A 9,363-nucleotide genomic window follows, 5' to 3' on the forward strand; every position below is an offset into this window, starting at 1 on the left:
TATCATAAAAAGTGAGCCTAGATTCTTACCTAATAATTCACATAAAAATTAATTTAAAGTGAATCACAGATCTATAAAACTTCCAGGTAAAAATCAAACCATAAGTACAAAATTCTGGTGAGTATAAAGTAGGCAGAGACTTTTAGATAGGATACATGATATCCCCAACATGTTGATAAATTAAATTTATAAAAAACTTGAAAATGTTTAGTCTTTGGACAAAACTGTTAAGAAAATAAAATCCAAGCCGCAGAAAGAGAAAAATTTTATGTTCAATACATGTATCATAAGACTAAAGTGGTTAGATTGAACAAAATAAAAAAGAGACCGCTTAAATTGGAATTTTAGATAAGCAACAGGTGATTTTTCAGTATGTTTTCCTCTTGTACTATCTGGACACTATATGTTAACACATTATCATGAAATAACCAGTGGTCAGCACTAAGAGGAAGAAACACAGCAGAAATTTGTGGAGTTATATATTTGTTTATTTTTTTTATTTTGACAATGGTCATACATTCAGATTTGTCAAAATTCATCAAAATGTACACCAAAATTGGCAAATACTTTTCTGTGTAAATTGTAGTATAATAAAGATGAAAAATGAAATATTTCATAAGTCATTATAACAACTATGGAAGGAAACAGGTATCTTTCAAATTAGTACAAGAATTGATTTCGCTGCTTCTCTTTCCAGCGGCAGGTTGATAGAAAAAACAACACAAAAAATGTCTAAGCAACAACCAGCTCAATTTATAGATCCAGAAACCCCTGGCTATGTTGGATTTGCAAACCTTCCCAATCAAGTTCACAGAAAATCAGTGAAAAAAGGTTTTGGGTTCACACTTATGGTGGTTGGTGAGTCAGGTCTAGGAAAATTGACTCTAATAAACAGCCTGTTCCTGACTGATCTCTATCCAGAAAGAATCATACCTGGAGCTGCAGAGAAAATTGAAAGAACTGCCCACATTGAGGCATCAACCGTGAAGGTTGAAGAACGTGGGGTTAAGCTGCGCCTGACAGTAGTGGACACACCTGGCTATGGGGACGCCATCAATTGCAGGGATTGTTTTAAGACCATCATCTCCTACATTGATGAACAGTTTGAACACTACCTGCACGATGAGTGGCTTGAACAGGCGACACATTATTGACAACAGGGCGCACTGCTGCTTCTATTTCATTTCACCTTTTAGACATGGGCTGAAGCCTTTAGATGTCGCATTTATGAAAGCAGTACACAATAAGGTAAACATCATGCCTGTCATTGTGAAAGCCAACACACTCTGAAGGAGCTCGAATGACTGAAGAAATGGATTCTGGATGAAATTGAAGAGTATAACATCAAAATCTATTACTTACCTGATGCAGAATCAGATGAAGATGAAGACTTTAAAGAGCAAACTCGGCTTCTCAAGGCCAGTATCCCATTTTCTGTGGTTGGATCCAACCAGCTGACTGAAGCCAAAGGCAAGAAGGTCAGAGGTCGCCTCCACCCATGGGGTGATGTGGAGGTGGAGAAGCCTGAACATAACGATTTTCTGAAGCTGAGAACCATGCTCCTGGCTCACATGCAAGATCTACAGGAAGTGACCCAGGATCTTCACTATGAAAATTTCCTTTATGAGAGGCTTAAGACAGGCAGCAGGAAAGTGGAGAATGAGGATATGAATAAAGATCAGATCCTGACAGAAAAGGAAGCTGAGCCTCGCCGCATGCAAGAGAAGATCGCAAGGATGCAAGCGCAGATGCAGATGCAGATGCAGATGCAGAGTGGTGACAGTGGCAGTGGGGCTCTTGGGCACCATATGTGAGGTGTGAGCATGAACACACAACGCTGCTGAATAAAAAGAATACATTCCAGTTGAGTGTTAAGATACTGATTTTCATGAGATCCTTGGATGAGTGCCCATTCACATATGTAGTACCTATCCCTAAGAATTCCATTTTTAAAAAATTTTGATGTATTTTCTTTTTTTGTATGATGTACTTTTAACATTTACTTTTCAATGCTATGTTACACTTCATATTTTATGAGATGCACTCATTTTCATTTTCTGTCCTCTTAACTAACCTCTAATGTTAGAACTGACTGCTGAGAATCAGTCAGCATGTAGAGTGAATATTGAATTTCTTCGATGTAGCTTTTAGCTTTACCTCCAGACTATGCAGGTTTACCAGAGTGTTTCTGTGTGGTGGACATGTACCTCTGACAGAAGACTGTGTGAACTTGGTCTTATTACCAGCTGATGGTGCTAGTAACATGGTGTCATCTTCAAGAGAGCCTCTTGAGATTCAGTGAGTTCACTGTGGGTGTGCTCTGGAAGGAATAACTGTGATCCAAGCCCTTTCCCATGTCTCTGTGTTCCGCAGCCCCCATGAGGTGGGCAGGTTTGCTCCACAATACACTTCCTATCAAGACGTACTGAATAACCACAGGCCCAAACACAGCACGATCAAGCTACCATGAACTGAACCTTCTGAAACCATCCACCAACATAGATCTTTTATCTTTTTAAATTGACTCATTTCAGGTGAATTTTTAAAGACAGGGTCTCACTATCTAGTCCAGGCTGCTCTTGAACTCACTGGAGACCAAGCTGGACTCAAACTCACAGTGATTTTGTTCCCTCAGCCTCCTGAGTGCTGGAATTACGGGCATGCGCCCCCATACCTGGCATATTTCAGGTACTTTTTACAGCCAGGGGAAGCTAGGTAATATATCGTCCAATTTGTTCCATTCTTCCTTGCACTGAGTCCCATTTAAAACCTACCAGCTTTTGTATACTTATCAGTGCTTTATCAGTGTTGATAGTGAATGTGGTTTTTTTTCAAAATTTATACTGGTTTTCTATTAGCAAAGCAAGATATAGTAGGAGTTCAGTCAGCCGTTCTAGGGGAAGACTGATTACAGAAACATCACAGTCCCCTCCCCGTGAGATTTGAGTGTTGGTAGCAGTAAGGATTACCTGCATATGATGATTTTATTTAGGAAATAAGAAATCCACACACACACAAAAAAATGAAATAACCAACAACAGTGAAGATGGAGCAGCACATGGATAATGTGTTCCTCAGGAACTTGGCAGCAGTGTCCTGATAAATAAAATTAGTGGGAAGATACCTTAACGTAGACTAGTATCTGAGAAGAAGCCTAAATTTCAGTTACTCCATTTTTGTGTGGACAGTACATCCAAATGAAAGTGATAATATTTTTATAGATGAGCTAAACTGTCTTGTTTATAAAAGTGAGAAATTTATACTTAGACTACAGAAGAATAAGAGAAGGAAAGTTAATGCTAATGTGGTCAACTATAAATTTAAATACATGTTCAGTATTAATCATTACTATTTCCACCACTGCTATACTGTTCTAAAACATCACAGACCCTTAGCACTTAGCATTTACCTGGCTTGTAAACAGAATTTGATAACACATTTTCCTGCTGGAAATGTTGTATCATAAAAAATATTAGAGTTAGACTCACTATTAGACCCAAATATTTACATGTTGAATCAAGAAGGCAGAATGTTGATGTGCTCATAACAGGTAAATGGCTGAAGATGTCATGAAATGTCTGCTTCTCCTGCATGTGAGGAAGCAAGTGCCACTTTCAGAGGCACAGATGTGGCATTCCTCATCAGCATGACCTTGTAAAAATGCAAAAGTATAAAGCATATAATGTTATAGGCATGTTTAGTATAAACACAGAGGCAGAGTGTTTGAGCGTGAAAACCTCTGGCTAAGTTTTCCTTGAACTTATTACCTTCCAAATCTAAACACAGGTCCAGGACCCTGACATAGGCAGAGGTAGTTTATTATTATAAAGGGGAACAATGATGTAATAGTGCAAGTAGCTAAAAGGCCTATTAACCTCACAATTTCAGGAAAAGCAAACTATCCCAGCATGCTGCCTTGGCAGGCACACAGTCATTCTTAGCTATAAAACTACTAGCACAGAGTGGTATGGGTTACCTGCCACATTTATTAAGATATATTGAAAAGACAAAATGGAAGGAAAGTAACATTATTCTGGAAATAATCTATACAAAGCAGAACTCTCTACATCATCTTCTTTACTGTCACAAGAATTGAAGACTGAATAATTGGGAAGAGGAAACATGACGGAGCTGTGGATTAGTGCCGAAGAATTTTGACCTTCCCTCATTATTTGAAAGGAGAACAGATGCAGATTTCCCGTCCTTAGCAAAGTAATCCACATGCTGGCCTACCGTGATATCGAATCTGAAAATAGAGGATGACAATAAATAATTTTTATAATAATAATGAGAGAAATATATAAAAAGATATTAAATAGAAAATACAAGGAAGGAAAAGGAGAAGTATGGGATCGGGGAGATAGCTTTGTGCCTGCCTGGCAAGCACCAGGACCCAGTTTTGATCCCTGGTACTGCACATTGTGCCGTCCCCAAGCCACTGAGCCAGCCACTGAAACTGGGCATGGTGGCACACACCTGTAATCCCAGTTCTGGGGAGGCTGAGTCAGGAGGATTATTACAAGTCTGAGCTACATAGTGAGACCCTATACCAAATAGATAGATAGATAGATAGATAGATAGATAGATAGATAGATAAAAATTTTTAAAGAAGAAAAAAAGAATTAAAGAATATGTGTATATCTGAGAGCCACTGCTTTTCACAGAGCACTTTATTAATATTCCTATAATACACTGAAATTTATTCATTCAGTGAATAAATTCATATTAAGCATGCCATTTGGTAAAACCTAAAGATCAATAACCTGTAAAGAATATCTGTCCTCTTAAAGCTCAGATGTCACCCTGTTGTGTCACAAGCGAAGGACCTCAACAGGATGGTGTTCCCATGCTGTTTGAGCCTTTCAACCATCAGAATCATGAACCAAATAAAACTTTTCACTTTGCAAGTTGCCAAGCTTCGTGTATTTTGTGATAATGACTCCAACAGGGCTAAGACGGACAGATGGCTGAAGCTATAACAAGAAATAAAACAGGAATGATATGACAGAGACAAAAAGTAGCCAAAATAGATTTTTCATGCAATATTACATTTTAGAGATGGGAATAAATTACATGTGAGATGTGAGGAAAGGGAGGTGGCCTGGGACAGGAAACAAAATATACACAGAGAGGAAGAGGACCAGAGAAGTATGGCATCATGGAAGCCAAGTGAGAAGACTCTTAAGGGAATGTAGATGTGTCCAACAGCACTGAATACTGCAGAGAGGAAGACTAAAATCAAGACCATAAAATATCCATTAAGTTTAATGACATATGCATAAATAATAGCTGCCCTGTGTTGGAGCGCAGCTAATTCCTCCTTTCCAGAGAGGAAGTAAGCTTTTTTAATGCTTCCTTGTGACTCATGTGTTCTCTGGAATTGCTCAGTCCCTTCCGAGACTCCAGCGTCAAGCGTGCTTCCCTCGCAGATGTGCTCACCAGCACGGGAGGGCAGGTGCACCTTCTCAGGCCGGAGCCTCCAGCGCCTTCAGCGGTCCCATCTGGGGCTTTAATAAGCAGATAAAGAAAGTCTTCCTTGAGTCAGCTGTCTTTCCTCTTCATTCTCCTCCTCTGATTTCCTTTTTCAATGCGATTCATTACTAATGAGTCTTGGCTGTACAGGTTTGAAAAGAGAGCTTTCATAAGTAGAAGAATTCGGTAGGCATCAAGCAAAATGTCCAGTGTTGAGATGCAGTTTCTGTCTTCTATCATAATTCATTTTTACACTATTCTAAAAGCGTGTCTTGTAGGCTTTACTTTTATAACCTTGCAGCAGAATTACCTCCTGAAACCTTGGTACCAATGAGAAAGACTTACTATATTTTGCAGTTCATTGATTATTATGCTCTTGAAAGAGGTGTCAAATATCACCTACACACACACACACACACACACACACACACACACACACACACAGAGCGATGAGTCCTCTTCCACCCTCATAAACTCCTCTTTAGTGAGGATTTCCTCATGTAGCATAGTTAACTCTTTATATGCTTGTGTTCTGCTTTTTATTTAAGCTTTTCCAAAATAGGGGGAGTTCCTTATACTCACATCTAACTAACATCTGCCTTAGTAAATATGTATACATGTTTGGAAGATTGAAATTAGTTTTATTGAATGGATTAAACTTATCAGTGTTCTCTCGGTTCTCCATAAACATTGGAGAGTACTGTAATAATTTTAAATTGTGAAGATAAATTCTCTCTGCTTTATTCACCTGATTTAAAGACCTAATTCACTTCATGGTTTACATTGTTGGACTGTTTTCATTCTATTAATTGACTTTCAGTGAAGTGAAGTTTAATATAACAATTCAAATATAAAAATCTTAAATGTATCTGGTGAACTGTTAGAACTCTAGTTCTAGAGAATTCATTGAACTTAGGGTGCATTTTCTTTCATGTAAGTTATATGTCTCTAAAGTTCATTGAAAAATTACTCTTAAAAATACTAATAACCTTAAGGAGATTGAATTAATGACTTCCCACTGACCCTCTTTACAAAGGAAAACCCAGGCTAGATGCCTTCAGTGAGAGTTCCACCAGATACTTGAAGAGTAAATAATAGCAAGATTCCTGAAATTCTCCTAACCAATGAAAGATGAGGGAAACATCTCCCGATTCATTTATGAAGTCATATTATCTGAATACCAAAGCTGTGAAAAACAACACATCAGTCACTTTTGCGTATGTTGATACATAAATTCTCAAAATGTTGGAAAACAAGAATTGATAACAAATTAAAAGGATTATATACCATATTCAAGTGGGATTCATTCCTGGGATGCAAGAGTGATGGAATCTATGAAAAAAATCGAAGAAATAAAGTTATTTTATTAATCGTCATGTTTCTTTTTTTATTAATTTGAGAAACAAATATCAATGAGACAGTTTCAAAACAGGTCAGTAGGACAGTTACAATAATTAATACATTGCATATTGTTGTCTTCGTAGTGGTTATTTAATAGTACAAGATGCAGACATGATATCCTGTCCAAACACTATTAGCATAAATCTTTCCTCTCATTGAATTAAGAGAAAGTAGATGTGTATATATCCTAACTATTTTTTATATGTAGATACAAAATGGTCCTTCATTTGTATCTCCTTTTATTGTTTAGTTTTGTCAGAGATGAGTATTCCATTGCCATTTAAATATTGTAGGTGTGCAAATTCAGCAAAATAATCCAATATAATCCAGTAGTCCATAATAGTAGTGGGTTTTCTGTAGGACTGGCAACATCAGAAGTTGATGACTTGAGCCTTTTACAGCTCAGTATAATAATATGGCTTTACTTTTTATACCTCATTTTTTATGCTTTTCTGCTAAATGGTTAAGACCAATATAAAGTAAGATCTGTATAACAAGAAAGGTAACTTCTGTATCTGACAAGGTCAGTCAAACCCTTAGGATTTACCTTGAAACCCTGTACCACAGCTTGTAGATACTTTGTCAGTGTGAACCATGCAGATGAATCACGGCCATTGCTTGACCAATCTGCTCTCTGTGAAAGCCTGAGAGAATGTTTTCTCTCCATGTGACTCTCCTTAGGCACACTCTACATCATTGCTCACTTTCCTCTGTGGCCCAGTAATATGTTACATTAACAAAATGAAGGGGGAAACTACACGATTATATCTGTTGATGCTGGGAGCTTTTTGTAAGATTCGATACACTTTCCTGGTAAGAATATTTAGCAACTAAGAATAAAAAGAATCATAGTACAGATTATCTATGAGAAGGCCATAGAAGCTGACATAACATTTGATGGTAGAGATTGAAAGTATGGCTCTTAAGGTTAGGACAAAGACAAAGGTGCTATCTACTCCATTTTTGGTAGCTAAAGTTAAATATTCGATGTAGAGATAATGGAAGGAGATTTAGTCATCTCATGGCTTTGGAGTTCTGGTAATACAATGCTGGAATCTGCTTGTACCCAGTGAGGGTCTACATCCCATGGCATCACAGCTGGACAGTGCAGGCAGAGGACAGTGAGCAGCAAGAAGGAAGCTAAAGCAACTGAACTTGCTTTATAACAATTCATTCTCACAAGAAATTATCTACTCTAAAAGACTGTCATTTATCCCTATTGATGGCATGGCCCCCATAACCCAAAACACTGCATGAGGCCCCACCTCTTGGATACCTCCAAGCTTCTGGTTTGGAGGAAACCAATCTTCTGGCATATCCAGTTGCCATCATAACTACTACTACAACCACAGAAATCTACTATATTTAATGCCTCTAAAACTGCCCTGCCTGAGAAATCAGTAGGATAGTTTAGATGTAAAGCATCCCCCAAAAAAGTTTCATGTGTGTTCAGCCATGAGGATTTGAAAAGATAACTGAAGCAAAGTGGAAATAACATTATTAGTGGATCAATCCACTAATGAGTCCACTACTGAATGTCTGTTAGGAAATGGGACCAGTGGGAGGAAGTGGTCACTTCAGAGTGTGCCTTTGGAGCTTACAGCTCTTCCCGTGGCTTTTGTTCTGTGCTGTATGGTTCCTGGATGCCTCTCTTCCAGGCCATTTCTGCCTTGGAACCAGCCAACCATGAACTGAGCCTCCTGATTCCATGAGCCTTAAATTGCAGGTAGGAGATACTTTGTCTCAGCAATGGAAAGGTAATTTGGTTGTGCAAAGTGAATTAGGAAAATATCACTAGCACTAAATATCATGTACTTCCCTTCTGTAGGAAACCAGTAGAGAGTGGTTCATCACTCCGATGCCTGATAGGATGATATTTTAATGTATAGTTAAAGGTAAATTATTTTATTGCATTATTTTATTTGATGTGCTTGAAAAAGCATGTTATGACTTAATCAGTAGACATTAAAAGTTCTACATGTTGTGTATTATATAATATGAAATATACAACTAATTAAGAGAAGGAAGAATATGATCAAATAAATGTTACCCAATTCTATTGACAAGAATCTCAGGATTTTCCATTTCACCTAATGATTAACTAATATCCTTGCTCTGTAAGAAAGTAAAATACAGAAATTTTTCTTCTGAAGAAAACCAGTTGGGGCTGGGAAGATAGCTCAGTAGAATAAGAGCTTGCCTGTCAAGTGCAAGGTTCTGAGTTCAATCCCCAGTACAGCCAAAAAACAAAAAAAAAAAAAAAAAAACAAAAAAAAAAGGAAGAAAAATCACTGGAAATGAAGCTTAAGGGCATCTTCTAAGTTTTTGATGGCTTTAAGACAACTTTTTTAGGGGGTGGGGAGATGGTTCAGTGGAATAAGCACTTCCTTGGCAAGCACAAGGGCCTGAGTTCAATCCCTGGTTCTGCTAAAAAAAAAAAAAAAAAAAAAAAGACAAATTTTAAAATGACTATGCTAAAATTTATTATTT

At 37.6% G+C, this 9,363-nt stretch overlaps 1 pseudogene; it reads left to right on the top strand.

Moving 5' to 3' along the window:
• The first annotated feature begins 716 nt into the window (after window positions 1–716).
• LOC101576992 lies at window positions 717–1,814 on the top strand (annotated as a pseudogene).
• The last annotated feature ends 7,549 nt before the right edge of the window (window positions 1,815–9,363 follow it).

The sequence above is a fragment of the Octodon degus genome, unplaced genomic scaffold, assembly GCF_000260255.1.
Source record: "Octodon degus isolate 3935 unplaced genomic scaffold, OctDeg1.0 scaffold00024, whole genome shotgun sequence".
Lineage (NCBI taxonomy): Eukaryota > Metazoa > Chordata > Mammalia > Rodentia > Octodontidae > Octodon > Octodon degus.